The sequence below is a fragment of the Cavia porcellus genome, unplaced genomic scaffold (assembly GCF_034190915.1).
Source record: "Cavia porcellus strain 051 isolate PalLab524CR breed Dunkin Hartley unplaced genomic scaffold, mCavPor4.1 scaffold_12, whole genome shotgun sequence".
Lineage (NCBI taxonomy): Eukaryota > Metazoa > Chordata > Mammalia > Rodentia > Caviidae > Cavia > Cavia porcellus.
Genome location: NW_026947495.1, coordinates 8,326,358 through 8,340,187, shown reverse-complemented (window position 1 = coordinate 8,340,187; position 13,830 = coordinate 8,326,358).

Here is a 13,830-nt window from a genome sequence, read left to right as displayed (position 1 = left end):
GGAGATGTTCCTTAGATCCGGTGCTGGGCTGCCCTGGTTCCTCTCTGGCATTTCCTCCCTTTGCCTTTGTCCTTCTGAGTGGGCTCAGGTCCTCTTGAAGACAGCCTGGGTGGCCAAGTCCCCTGAGGCCTGGGCTCGCTGCCATGGAGCTGTGGGGCCTGCCAGGCATGTGCTCTCCAGCCTGCCCTTAGGCCCAGCACTGTCACACCATGTGTACACTTGGCCAGTGCTGGCTGGCCCTTGTGCTCTGTGCTGCCGTGGGGTGCACCTCCCATGCCTGGGGTGCTCACCTGTGCCCAGCTTGCTGTAGAGAGCTGGGTAAGACAGGTTCCAGGAAGTGGAGTCAGGGAGCTGGGAAGGCTGACAGAAAAACTACTGTGAGGAGGCCTTGCATGGGGTTGGGAGTGGTCAGTGGAGGGCAGTGACAAGGAGAGGCTGTTACCCAAGCCCTGGGAGGGCCTCATCCTGAGCTGCAAGCTGACATACTTGAGCCAGCTGCTCTTGCCTCTGCAAGTGGGCAGGGCTACATGAGTCTCAGGCAGTGGGGCTCTCTCCAAGCCAGAGATCAGGCAGATCCTCAGGAGCCATCCTGGGGACATCTCTGCCACCTGGCTGTGTTCCCCACTCCATGAGAGCACTGGGTCAGTCAACATGCATGGTCAAGGTCGGGTCCACTGTCAGGTTTTTTCCTCCCTCTCCTCCCTTCCCCCTCTCTCCTGGACTTTCTCTGCCCCTCTGGTGTGCTGGGTGCCAGTCTGGAAGGCAAATCCCTGTAACCAGCTACAACTGTGGGTCCTTTGTTGTGGGGGGGAGGGCTTTGAGAACCAGCAGGGTGAGGAAGTCAGAGCTCAGGCCTCAAGCAGCAGGGCCAATATCTGAGGGACTGGGAACTTATAGGAGCCAATTCCCAATTCTCCTCTGGAGGCCACACTGGGCAGCACTGTGCCCACGAGGACAGCTGTGGGGAAGTGCCTCGGGGTACCCTGAATGTGAAGACGAAGGTTCCTTCCCAGAGATGCCCTGAGGCCTTGTTAATGTGGACCCTGATTGGCAATGAATTAGTTACTCACTGGGGCAATTTTTATCTAAATTATGGCAGCCATTAAGAGTTTGGCTAAACTCACACATTAACATGAGAAAATGCTTGCCATGGAAACCCAAATACAAAAAGCAGGCTTCAGAATCACATAATATGCTTGCAATTTTGCTTTGTGAACACACAAGAAATTATGCTTAGAAAAAAACTGAAAGGAAGTAAACCAAGATGGGAACAATGGGGTTATGAGTTATTTATTTTTCATCTTTTCTTAAAAACTTTGTTTTGCATTTTTATGTATTTCCTATTAGGGATAAAAATTTTTTTAAAAGTAAAGGGCAAATGCAGGGCTATTATCATGCTACTATGAGGTGGGTGGAGATGAATTCTTTTATCCCATTCCACGAACCTTCTAGAACATGCCCAGGCTTGGCCTGCACTGGTTCCTGGGTCAAGAGGGAAAATGTCAGTGTTCACTCACCCTGGAGACACCTCACAGCCCTCAAACAGGCCCCAAACACATGAATTAACATGAAGAAACACCTGCTACACACAACAGCTCTGTACCTGTAGTTTCCACATCTGTGGATTCAACCAATCTTGGATGGAAACTTTGTGGAAATGAAATTACATCTGTACTGAAGGCACAGACTTTTGCCCCTTGTTATTACCCCTAAATGATTCAGTGTAACAACTATTTGCATAGCATTTACATCATACCAGGTATTACAAGTAGTCTGGAGGAGATGAAAAGCATATGGGATGTGTATTTGTTATGTACAAATACTATATGAGGAGTTTGGGCATCTCAAGAATTTGGTATCTAGAGTTCCAGAAACAAGCAGACCACAAAAACCTACCTTAGCCTTTCCGTTTTGCTCTGTAAGAAGCCGGAATTGTGTGTTGAGGGGGCAGTGGACAAAGGTGGGCCTGAGATACAGTGATGGAGGCCAGGAGGATGTGGATCTGGAAGCAAAACCAAGGCCTGTGCATGTGGGGAGCATTTTGTTCAGCTTTCTGGGGTGCAGCCTGGCCCTCATGTGCCTGCTCTGGCTCTGAGGGGAGAGTGTTCAGGGAGCTGCTGGTTGCAAGGCCGCACATCTCGCCTGAGGCAACTGGCTGTGTTTCATCTTGCTGACCATTTGCTAGTGAGAGGCAAGTCCAGACTTCAGAGGGCCTTTGTGGTCTCACACATGTGGCTGGAGTAGCTTCTATAGCTGCCAAAGGCTGCAACTTGACACCTTCCTGTGGACACAGCCCGGTGACACTGTGTCCTGCCAACCTGGCTGCAGTGGAGGGACCTGGTGCTGGAGAGCTGACAGGAACATAGGACGGGGAGCGCTGGGGCTGCAGGGCCACGGCCCATGCCTGGTTCAGCAGCTGAGGGTTGTGGAAGTGGCTGCTGCTGATCATTACTGGTTGAGGGGGACTGACCGGATGGTGTCTGAGCCTTGGGTGGAGCTTGGTTTCTGAGGAAAATGGCACTGCTGAATGATACAGAGGAGTGGTTGAAACTGCATCTGTGCATCCCTGAGCTCCCCCAGAGTGTGCCTCCCCAGGCTGCCCTTGGGGCACTGGGTGTCCAGGGCCTGGCAGGGCCCTACAAATGAGAATGAAGCCTTGAGGCTCCTAAGTTGCCTTTCCCTTCCAGTCCCATCCCTCTGACCCTCACCTACCACCACACTACTACATTTTTGGCTCCCGAGGGGCTGCCCAGAGTGATGTCCCCATTAAGCTACCCACTGTACAATGCCTGGGTGGCCAGTCCCTGGGGAAGGGTGCTGAGTCCATGGCAGTCTGCTCCCCTGGGTCCTCCAGGCCCTCAGGTCACCAAAAAAAGCTGAATTGTAGGCTTCCACCTGCTCTTGGCCAGTGCTCAGAGCTGGGATGATGGCCCTCAGCACCTGCCTGCCCCTTTGCCATGTTTACCAGGCATCCCTCCAATAAAAAGTGAAAGAGTTTTGCCTTAGAATAAATTACAGGACATTATGGTGGTGGAAGGCCAAATCGGGGATGTTTACCCTGACGTCACTTCCTCCTCTCCCTATTACAACTTCCTTTTTTCTTTCCCTGAGCACCTGAAGAAAATTCCAATCAGCCCCTCAAGCATCATCCATGCCTGTCCAAAGCACCACCTCTGGTCAAAGGTTACATATACCCCACACTCCCATAACCAGGCAGAGGAGAACCCAGCCCACTGCTGGTTATGGGCTCCTCTCCACATCCTTGGAATAAAGGCCACTTTTACTTTTTCTTATATTCTGCTCCTTTATTGCGCTGAAAAATTCTAACAGGAAGCCTGCAGGTGACTGATTTGGGTGGAGGTGGGTGGCAGCCAGTGGACTCTTGGCTGATGCCCCCTGCTTCTCCCTTTCTGGGTAGACTGAAGGAGGTGCTTCCTGGTTTCCTTCAGATTAGTCAGGGGCCAGTACTCAGCTCTGGCTTCTTAGTGGAATCAAGGACTTGACTGGGCTTCCAGGTGTGATGTTAATTTTGAAAGAGTTTTGGGCCAGACAGGACACTGTAGCCGGTGAAGCCTTAGAGGTGGAACTAAGGAGCTCCTATCTCAACCACCCCTAGGAATTTACCTGTGACTCCATCTTCCCATCCCTAGCAATTTACCTATGGCGCCAAACAAAGACCAATGGGCTACCTGTGCATTCCTAATGCCCTCTTAGGTTCCACCCCAAACCTAGGCTACTTATATGCCCCCACGCCATGTGTCTGCCAGAGAGAAAGCCAAACTCCAATGGTGGTGGTGGGGTTTGTTTTTTCTCTCTGCATTTCAGAATAAAGGCTTCTTTTGGTTTATACTTCTCATCTTTTGGAAGCACTCTATAATCTTATTAAATTTGGCACATAGGACCTTCAGAGTTTTCTCCCCTTCTGTGGGAAAGTGGTACAATTCCATTCTCAAACTCTGGCCCAGAATTGAGGAGCTCCATGATCGCAGTGCAAGCTGAGCCGCTTCTGTTTTGTAAGTCTCTGGGATGCAGGTTGTGGGGTATGTGGACCTCGAGGGGCACAGAATCCACAGAAACTGCAGCTTGCCCAGAAGAAAGTGCCTCCTGTATTGAAGGGGTCCTGGAGACTCATGAAACTCAGTCCTTTCATTTTACACAAAGCCAAAATGGGGCTTGGAGGAGAGGATGGCATCTCATGTCATACAGGTGGTAATGGGACTAGTCGGGACCCAGGTCCCAAGAGGTAGTGGCCTGTTTGGGACAAAATCATGTTGGTGAAGATGTGTCCAAAGCAGAAGAAAAAACCAAATGGCCTGACTTTGGGATGAGAGGCAGTGAATAAAGCAAACTCTCACGGAACACTTATTTTTAACATGAACCTGAGGCCAGCCTGACAAATCCTATTACTGTCATTAAGAGTGTAGGTGTCCTTGCAGGGTAGTGAGGCCCAGGACACTGTGAACAAAGGGTGTCACCCTCTCTGAGAGCACAGACAGACCAGGTAGAGAGGCAGGTGCTGCAGTACACTGCCTCTTCCGTGTATGGTGTCAGCAAGGACCTTTCTGGGTGGCCCCATGTTGTTGCAAGGCTGATCTAGAACCATTCTGAAGGTGAGGATGAAGAGATCTTGATATAGGGGAATGAAACTCCTGACCTAATAGATGTCCAGTATGAGTTTGTGCTCTCTAAAACCAAAGACTGAATTTTAAGAACAACAGAGGTTAAGAGCAGAAATATTTATTGAGAAAAAGAAAGCTTCCCTCTGAGAGACACAAAAGGGGTCTCGAGTGGGTTGCCACAGACTCTGTCTTTTCTAGGGATTTTTATAGAGTAAGACCATGAGGTGAGGATTTAAAATGAGGAAAAAGGGGAATTTACGAGGCCGATGGGCATGAGGTGGGACAGAGCTATGGTCAACCAATAAGTTATGCTGTTCAGGTAAAACTGACCGAATCAGGGACAAACGGGAAAGTGAGTCATGTAGCAAGCGAGCATTCTTTATGGATCAGGGACTCTTCCTCTAGGGGGTCAGGACGGTGATTCCTGGCTTCTCAAGGTGATCCAGATTTAATCTCTAAGGATTATACTTAAGGGTGTGGTTGCATTTGTTTTGCCTTCTGTCCTTAGATATGGCCCACAGCAAGAGGTTTGTGTCCCCTCCAAGGTCGGGCCTAGCCCTGTCTGACTGCCTGTAATATTTCTAACTAGCTCAGCTGCCTAATAATCTGAGTCACTAGTCTAGGGTTGCACAGCTGGTGGGTAAAAGCATGTTCATCTTTGGTGTCATGGCCCTGGGGCCTGTGTCCATCCAGGCAGCTGCAGCAGCAGCCCTGTTGAGCATTCTGACTTTACCCATGTGAGCTATGTCCCTGGGGATTGAAGCCCAGATCCTGGCAATGATGTCCTGGTGTCCCTGTGAGTTTCACAAACCATGGATGGCAGACACGAGTGGATCCACTTGCAGAGTCTTGGGAGGTGCCGCCAGCACAGGTACTCCCTGGGGCAGTGCCTCTACCACAGGACTGGTGTGGGTGGGAGCTGCACCCAGGCTTTCCCTGGAAGAGAGGCCTCATTTCCCTGAGGCATGGGCTGTGGTTTCCAGAAAGGGCCAGCCTCTTCTGGGAAGGAAGGAGGAGGAGAGATGGCTGCTGTGGGAGCAGTTTAGCCTGAGCAGAGAGGTCAGGTGAGGGGAGTGGCCGATGCCGGGAAGAGCATATTGATTTCCTCCTTTTAAAAATGGACTCAAGTAGAATCATTCATAATGTGCTCACCCGCCACTGACAATACCCATTCCCATCACTGTTGAGGAAATGGATTTGTGACACTCTCAGGAAAAGCAAACACTTCACTGGAGCTGTGTTAAAGGGAGCTTGGCTCTGTCCCCAGACACTTTCTCCAGGGCCTGCTGATGCTTTCTGGAGGCAGAGGGTGGCAGGACACACCAACTGGGAACAGTACCGGGCAAGATCTGTCATGCTACAGGGAGCAGGGCCCTGTTGGGGGACCCAGAGGTGCCAGAGGGAGTCCTGGAGCAGCATTGGAGCTGTCTTAGGAGCAGGAATGGCCACACACAGCTTTTTAGGGACATGGACACCACACCCAGCCCTTCCCTGGACCCATAGGCAAAGGCAAGAGTAAGCAGACTGGAGAGATGGGTAGAGGCAGGCCTGGTAAGTCCAGTGTTCTCCCTATGGCCCGCTGCGGGTGTGGGGAAGACACCTTTGGAGCCTAGGGCTGATCACGTGGATGCTCACTGGGGCCACTGCTCTGCTTGCCCGTGGTTTGGCCTACTCTGAGGAGAGGCCTGAGGCCAGTTCTCTGCTCCGGCCGACTGGTTCTCCTGCCAGCAAGAGCCAGGAGGCTGCCATACCCAGAGGTCATGGCAAATGTGCAGCTTGATGTTTTTGGATAGGAGCAACACTAGCCCTGCTGGCCAAGTCCGTGGGGAGGTGACGTGGTGCCAGTTCTCTCTGGATGAGATGAACACTTGAGGCAGGGCCCCTGCACGGCTGGAAGGTGGCTCAGTGTCTGGTGTTGGTCTGTGGGCACTTGGCCATGCTGCTTTGGGCTGTGGTGGCACAGTAGTCACTGAAAGTATGTGTGGTGGAGAAAGTGACTCAGCACATGGCGACCAGACAGCCATGAGGGAGGGGAAGGACTGGGTCCCCACTTCTGTTCCGAGGCCACCCCCAGTGACCAAACTGCCTCACACCAGTCCCTACCTCCTGAACGTTGAGCTGCCAGTAGCACTGTGGGCTGGGGACGAAGCCTTCAACACGCTGGGCTTTGGGGACACACCCTGTCTGGCCTGCAGTGGGCAGGGGTGTGTGGGACCACAGGAAGTCATACATGCTAGCAGGTGACACTTAATGAGCCATTAGCCATCAACCTCAGTTTCTCCAGTAGCGAAATTTGGCTAATCTTCAGCAGCTGGTTGTGGGACTCCACAACCAGGTGACTGTAAAGAACCTGGCCATTATGGGCCCTCATCCGGGCTGAGGGCGAGTTCAGCTAAGGTATCTCCTGCTGTTAGGATTTCTATCTGGATAGAAATCTGGGAGCTGGTGGAATGTGGCTTTAGGAGGCAACTGGAATGCAGGTCGTATGACGCTGGGAGGTGAAACCTGGTGGGAGGAGGTGGTCACTGGGGTGTGGCCTGGAAAGGTCTGTCTCCCTTCTCCTCCCTTGATCTCTCTCTGATCACTACTTCCGTGCCATGAGCTGTTGCCCCTGTGCCACGACACTGTGCCTTGGAGCCAGCTGACTATGGGTTGAAACCTCTGCAAACTGTGAGCTGAAATAAACCTTTCCTCCTTTAACTTGCTGTGTCAGGCATGGTGTCTCAGCAAATGAGAAAGTATCTAAGACATCCACCTATCCAGACCCAAGGGGTAGGCTGTGGCTCAGAGGCGTGGCACACACTGTCACCTCCCTGCTACGGCCACTGTGGTTGCCCTTGCAGCACCACCCCAGCTCCACCTCATCTTTTCCAGTGCCCATCACAGAACGCACCTCTATCCCATGGAGTGGGCTTCATTTTTCACTCCTCACTAGAGCATGAGAAGCTTTGTGAGGGCTGGGGTTTTGATTTGTTTTGAGTCTGAGTCCCCTCCAGGGTTAGAGTAGTGCCTGGTACATGGCAGGTGCTGAGTGGCCAGGTGACTGGGCAGGCTGTGCAGCCTTCCTCCTTGTTAACCCATAGCCTTAGAAAGGTGAGTAAAGTCTCTGTGGTGGGCCCGGGAGCTCTTCTAAGCCTTTGGGGATAGGAAAAGAGCCTGGTTCTGGAATCAGGCAGGGAGCCTATGGTTCTTTTCAGGGCTGGGGTGGGAGGCTCTGTCCCTGCCATCCAGGAACTCCAGGGCTGGAGGTGACACACTGTAAGTTTATGGCTTGATGTCAGGGCTGGGCCCAGGCTGCCATTTCCCAAGAAAAGGATACCCCTTGGGACCTCATAGGGCTGCTTGGTAGCAGTCCAGGGGTTTTAGGGCAGGGCTCCCCACCCAGAGCATTCATAGGCCTGACACTGTGCATGTCAGCAAGAACTGGGCTCCTTCCCTGCTCTGTGATTTGGGCACCTGTTCCCAGGGCCCCAGGAGCCCATCCTGGTCACGCCCAGATGGAAAACAGCTCTTCTTGACTTTTCCTGAAAGACCTCACACAGCATAAGTGGACTTGGGTTGTCATGATTGGGCCTCATGACCTTGAGGGCTGTTTTCACTGATACTGTGCCTGCTTCCCAGGTGGACATAACTGACCCCACAGCAAAACAACAGATCACTTTGATCAGGAGAGGGAGACAGGGCGGAGGAGCTGAGGAGGTGGCAAGGACACCCAGGGTCTTGCTCTATGCTTCACACACAGACAGGCACATAGCTGGAACTGACCCAAGGACAAGGGGTTAGCTGACTTCTCACTACTGTACTGAAATTCCTGAGCCAGTCAAGGTAGGTGAGAAAAGGTTTATTTCTGCACACTGTCATAGATCATGGCCTGTTACGTTGGGATTGTGTGGCATGGCACAAAGTGGTGAAGTGAGTGATGGCTGGGAAGCAAAGAGGGAGAGAAACAGGAAAAGGTAGGGTCCCCAAATCCCCTCCAAGGGTATATCCCCAATGGCCTAACTTCTCTTGACTAGGCCCCACGCCTACAGACCCTATTTCCTGTCCTTGGGATCATAGTCTTTGGGCCAAACCTTCACACATGTGCCTTTGGAGATACTCAAGATCCAAACTGTGGCAGGCAGAGTCCACCCTCCAGTGAGCAACATGGCTGAGAGAACACTACACTTTGGAAAGAGTGAACTGAGCTGGCTGTGAGTCTTGCCCTGATAACACTCCACACTGTGGAGAGGGTCCCAGCTCTAAGCCTCAGTTTCCTAATCTATAAAGTCTAGGAACTCCACCATGAGGGGCTCTGGTAGGATAAATGAGAGGGTGCCCAGCACTCATAAAATGCTCCACATCTCATCATGTCCACTGGTTCTTGCTCTTATCTCGGGGATTTATACTCACACCATGCAACATGACTGGTGCAGGAGGAGCCTTACCTGATGCCTCTTTGGCTGCTGAAGGTCCTGAGACCACAGCCATAGAAGGGAGCTGAGGCCTAGGCACAGCCAGCTGCCCTCCCTGGAGAGCGGGCTGAGGAGCAGCAGGTGGCCATGCCCAGTGTGGCTGCCACTGCCTGAGTGACCTCGCCTGAGCAGACTTCGTGGGGAGGGCACTCTCTAAAGTGTGGCCTCAGAGCCCTCGTCAGGTCTCTGGGTTCTATTCTGCACCTCCTGATCTCTTATGTGTATATGGCTCACAGCTGGGGCTTCCAGCCCCTCCTTCATGGATCCTGGCCTCTGGACCAGATTTCTTGCAGGCCTGTGGCAAGGGAACTGGCAACTCCAAGCAGAGGAGTGCTGTTTTTGGGACCCAAAGGCTGTTGCATACAAAGTAGCAGGAGAGCTGAGCCCTTATCTGCAAGGCATATAGGGAGGCAGAGCCCCTCAGGATGGACATGGTGGCTGGAAGGGCAACTTGGCTGGGTGTGAGGGTGGGGTGAGGGAGGCAGAGTTGAGAGCTGAGACTGGCTCTGGTGCTTCTCCAACCAGGAATGCTCATGTAACTGCAGCTCACTGCTGGGGATGGTGGGTTGGAGGGCTGGTGACATCTGGAGAATGGTCCTGCTAGGTTCTGAAGGCTGGCATCCCCTGTGTGCATGGGAGTGGACAGTCCCTTCACTCTGGGTCTCACTTCTGCCTCTGAAGTCATCCCAGTTATCCCCAGTGTTATGGAAGAGACAACCAGAAAGGCTGCCAGAGCAGATGGAGCCAGGGGTGGGGTCTTCTGCAGAGAGCTCCCTAGGCAGTGGACATCCTGTCAGGAAGATCGTGCATGTTCTCCTCCTCCTTGTCCCTGATAATGTAGGCCCCTATCAGAACTCCAACCTCCTCTGCTTTGTCTAAAGAAGTTAGTGCCTTGGAGAACCACCCACAAGCTCTGGAGAGCCATTTCTAATGGGAAAACATACCCGTTTGCCTAAATGAATCAACTCCTGTTTCCCTGCCATCCATGTTTCATGGCTTCCTCTCTGTGTAATTTAATTATCACCACTGTTAGTGTTAATGCTCAGGCTGGCGCAGTACAGCTCCCGGACCTCTGAGCCTGATGCTTCAGTGGTGCTCTGGGGAGGAGTTGAAAGAATGGAACCATCTCCATGGCAACAGGATGCTGTAATATTTCCTAGTGATCTATTGATGTAATCTTAAGGGCTCTGAGTATATTGTCAGCATTAATAAATAAGTCTAAATAACACCCTGCTGAGACAGATATTATTCTATCCATTTTACCGACAGATAAACAGCAACTCAGGAGGGCTCAGCTGGGGGAGGGTCGGAAAGATGATAACATGTCCCCAAGTGCTGGCCTGAGAGATCTCTGCCTGTCTGCTGGAAAGGCAGAGGCAGGTGTGAGGGAGTCCTCTGGGAGTAGGTGGATTGGCGACATTAGAAAGCACCCTGATGTATACTACTGTGACAGGGTCAGAGCCGCTCTGCTTCCTGAAGGTTACACTGCTCTGGCTTCCTTGATTTCTGACCCTGAAAGTGCACTCTGGGAGGGTCTGCTTTTTGGTTTCTGCATGTTCCACAACACATCCTCTAAGGAGAAATAACCTGTAATCCAAACCCATGTTGGCACTTCCAGGGTGAGCACTCAGACTTGGTTTTGTCAGTGCAGAGGAGGAGATAGCGAGGAAGGACGTGACTCGTGTGACAGGTGCTTGGAGGGCAAGTGCCGTGTCTGCCTCTCCAGATGGATGCGAATGTTACCATTTGAGTTTTCCAACCACCACCACTCATCTGATGGGTTTCTGGCTCCGCCTACTCTTGCTGAGGACTCCTATGCCCTTGGCTATCTTGGGTCTTATTCAATTCAAGGAACTGGTCCCCTTTCCGAGACTTCTGCATGCTGCCTCGGTGACACTGCTGGGCAGGGGCCCTATGCAGCCAGTGATCCTGCCAGCGTGTGCCCTTCTCACACCTGCTGTCCGGTGGTGGGGACCAGGACAGCTGCTCTGCACTTCAGTGCATCTCCCAGAGAGCAGCTCTCCCCTGCCCCAGCACAGGGTCTAAGGGGCCTCTTCCTACAGGGCTCGCCAACCCTCTTTAATGGTCCTAGGCCCAGTGCATCCCCAGCTCCCCGCTTTCCTTTATGGTGAGAACCCTTTGGAGGAGACCTTTGTCTTGTCTTTTCTTCCATGGACCTCAGTCCATCACAAGAGATCTAATATGGTGAGATGAAAAGGTCTGCACCTCTGTCTCTTATTTCAAGGTTCTTCCTTTGCTCCTGGTCACCCTTGTGTCCCTTTTGGTAGAGTTTGGATCTTGTGTGTCCCCCAAAAGCCCATGTGGCACAGCTTGTTTTTCAGCTGTTATTATTATTATTATTATTATTAATTTTTGTCTTTTTCCTTTTTATCAGTACCAGGGATCGAACTCACGACTGCCTGCTTGCAAGGCAGGCACTTATGCCGCTGAGCTAAACCCCCAGCCCCCTCAGCTGTTATTATTAAAAGGTGGTAGAAACTTCAAGAATTAGGCCTGGAGGAGAAGAGAAGTCTTAGGTCACTGGGAGTAAATCCTTGAAGAAGACACTCTATCTATCTATCTATCTATCTATCTATCTATCTATCTCTGTCTCTCTGTCTCTCTGTCTCTCTGTCTCTGTGTCTCTCTCTCTCCCTCTCTCTGTCTCTCTCGGCCATGAGATGAATAGGCCTTCTCCACCAGCCACTCCTGCCGTGATGTGGCCATTCCTGCCATGATATGCCGTGATGTGGTCCTGCCACATCATGGACAAACGTAGGGGTGAGAAAAGCCCTTTTTGTTATTCATAAACCCTTTCTTTTCTTTTTCCTTTCCATGGAGACAAGGTGTTGCCATGTTGCCTGACCTGCGATCCTCCTGCCTCCAACTCCCAATTCCAGGAATCATGAATGTGCTCTACCACACATGGCTTACCATAAGGCCCTTGGGTCCACACCTGAGTTTACATTAATGAAGTCACAGAGGACAAGGCTGGCTGCCTGAGAAAGAAACCATGGGGTGCAGGTTGGAACTCCAGGCTTCACCCACCCCTGGGATGGGGAGAGGGCCTGGAAACTGAGTAATCACTAAGGGCCAGTGGGCTGACCAGCCATTCCTGTGTAACAGAGGACCCAGAAACCTCCTTTGAATGGTGACTGGTGCCACATGGAGGCAGTGGGAGGGTTGGTCCCGGAGAGGGCGGGAAGGTTCAATCCCACCCCAACCTTGCCCTGTGCATCACTTCCACTGGGCCATTTCTGGTTTGGATCCTCTTGATTCACTATCAGGAATAACTTTCTGAGTTCTGAAAGCCTTTCTAGTGAATTTTTTGAGCATGAAGTGGGAGTTGATATGTTTGGTTGAGGTTACAGGTGGTAACCATGGAGCATGTTGGCCTCTGGTGTCTGGGGGTTCTTGTGGGTCAGCTGTGGGGTCTGCACAAACACTGGGCAGTTAGTGAGTTAAACCGTAGGATACCCAGTATCTGCTAAAAACTGAAGAATTGGCTGGTGTAGAAAAAAGCCCTACACATTTGGTGTTAGAGTTGTGCGTGGGGAAACCCAGTTTTTCTTTTAGTTTTAGACAGTTGTGAGGCCTGGAGGAAGGAGTTAAGTTACTAGGGTACACTGTGGAGGGAAGCTTCCATACAGGAAGCTAACCAGCCTCTTCTTCGAGTGCTTTCCCTGTGCGAGCCGCATCATGCAGGCTGGAGGTATCAGGCTACAGGGCCAGGGACTGAAGCCATGGTGTCTGAGCCAAAGTCCCTTTCCTTCCTGCAAGCTGGCTTATCTCAGGTGATGGGATATCACAGGTGGACACACTGATGGGAAGCTGACCAATACAGACAGCTAGGCTCTCAGTGGGGTCTGAGCTGGAGCCTTATTCTTATCATGTGGTTTGCTTTACAGCTGGCAGCAAAGGGCTCACTCAGAAGGCCTGAGGACTCATCATACATATCCTAGTGATTAAGACAGGAAAGACAAACCCCCAGGGTGACAGTGCTGCAGGTGGGACTATATGGAAGTAATTCGAGAGAGACAAGGCCATGGGGTTGGCCTTGTGGCCTCAGTGTCCATATAAGAAGAGATGTTAGAGAGCTGACCTCTGCCCTGTCACTGTTCCTTTGTGTCATGTGGGAGCTCAGCCAAATGCTGTCCACCCACAAGCCAGCGAGGAAGCCCTGAGCAGAACCTGACCTCAGTTCCCAGCCCTGTGAGAACAAAGCTTCTGTGGCCGAAGCTTCCCGTGGAGCCTCTGATGGAGGCTGAGGCTTGGGGTGCCCAGGATTCTGCCTCTTCCTGCTCATTGCTGTTGTAGGCTCAGGGCCAGCCCTGAGACCTTGGTGGAGCCAGGACAGTAGGAGGCTCGGGTCTGGGCAGACCTGGGGAGGCTGCGATCTGCTAGCAGAGGGTAAGGGGTTGAGGGAGGGACTTGGGATAGCTGGGCTGGTGTGGGTGGCACCTGGGTTGGAGCTTGGGGCTGTGGGAACAGCAGGGGTCAGGGTCTCTGAGGGTGGTCATCAGCCTGCTGTACCCCTAGCTGTGGGGGCACGGGGAAGGCAAGCGCTGATGCTGCGGTGAGGAACATGAGCAAGGGCAGGTTAATGAATATAATTAATCAGTGCCCTTCTGTCTTCACAGATGTATCCATGGTCCACAACAGAGAAAATTGTATGTGTTGAGGGCTCATTAGAATCACAGTGATGGAGACCAAATGCAAGGTGGGTGTTTCTGGATTTTATAGGATGGTGGCTGTGT